Source organism: Arabidopsis thaliana, chromosome 4 (assembly GCF_000001735.4).
Source record: "Arabidopsis thaliana chromosome 4, partial sequence".
Classification (NCBI taxonomy): Eukaryota; Viridiplantae; Streptophyta; class Magnoliopsida; order Brassicales; family Brassicaceae; genus Arabidopsis; species Arabidopsis thaliana.
Window position 1 is genome coordinate 3,345,545 of NC_003075.7, and position 1,282 is coordinate 3,346,826.

The following is a 1,282-nucleotide window of genomic DNA, read 5'->3' on the forward strand; positions in this document are numbered from 1 at the left end:
TAGGCTCAAATTCCAGTTGATCAGAAAGAAATAAGCATTAAGAACAACTAATCCAGAAGGGATCTATCAATCAAACTCAACCACCTAGCATACTGAGAATTCTACATTACTCTAACCCATCCTCAAAAACCTATTAACTACTCAGACATCATTGCAGAAAGCATAAACGTTGAATGGAATGAAAACATGATAACAATAGAGTAATAGCAAGATGGTAACAGGATGGACAACAGTAAACGAAATCAAGAACAAATAGTGAATACTGAATATTGAATAGATAAAGAGAAATCCGGATTACAAAAGGTCAAGAACACAGTGTCTGCGGAATAAAACTTAGATAAAAACTTGTCCTCGAAAATGTAAAGTACATGCTACTTATAGCAAAATATTCCGAAACCCTAATACTCAAAACGACGCAGTATTGAGACGGATTAAGAACTGTACTCGACCTAGGTGGTCGATTGAGAGGTCGAGTGATAAGCTGGAGTCTTCTTTTCTTCCTTGTGCTCGAGTGTCTCGTTGAGTGCGAAATGAAGAAGACTCTGAAGCTTGCAGTCGAGTATGTAATCGAGTGATAGAGATGATGGTACTCCGTTTGGTGGTAGAATAGTGTGATCTAGTGAAGGTGAAGTGGTGGAGGTGATGATACTCGACCAGGGGGTCGAATGGTGTGATCGAGTGTATCTCTTGGCGGTACTCGACCAGGGGGTTGAGTGGTGACATGATGTGCTGAGGTCTTCTACTCGACCAAGGGGTAGAGTGGTCTGTTGAAGTCGTGAAGTGTCTACTCGACCAGGGGGTCGACTGGTTTGACATGATCATGTCCGCTTCTTCCAATTAGCTCGTCAACAGTTCCAAATCACCTGAAATCAACACAAATATGCAACATGCATGCAAAACTATCCTAAACATGCAAAGTGATTACAAATGATAAGAAATGGTATAAGCAGTGATGATATGATGCTAAAGTGATGACAAATGGATGCTCAAAACATGCAAAATACACACTTATCAACTCCCCCAAACTTAGTCTTTGCTTAAGAACAAGCTGGAGGTGAGGTTTGAAAGCGGGGACTCAGAGCCAAAGCAGCAGATAAACCAGATGAAATCAATGTCCAAGTTGATAGTTCTAAGTTGCGATATGATCGAATTCTACTCAAAAACGTTAGCCATGCCTTTTTATCAATCAATCCGACTCATATGCTCGACCTACACGTGTTTTCAAATCTACCAATCCCTTTAACATTCATTAGCTCTAGAACGTGAATCAAGCAATGCATCA

The 1,282-nt window shown here is 40.4% G+C and overlaps 1 pseudogene across 1 annotated transcript; it reads right to left on the bottom strand.

Annotated features, from left to right (window-relative positions):
- Positions 1-309: 309 nt before the first annotated feature.
- Positions 310-912, bottom strand: AT4G06530 (annotated as a pseudogene; the record flags this gene model as incomplete). The annotated part of the gene is made up of 1 exon: positions 310-912.
- Positions 913-1,282: the final 370 nt, after the last annotated feature.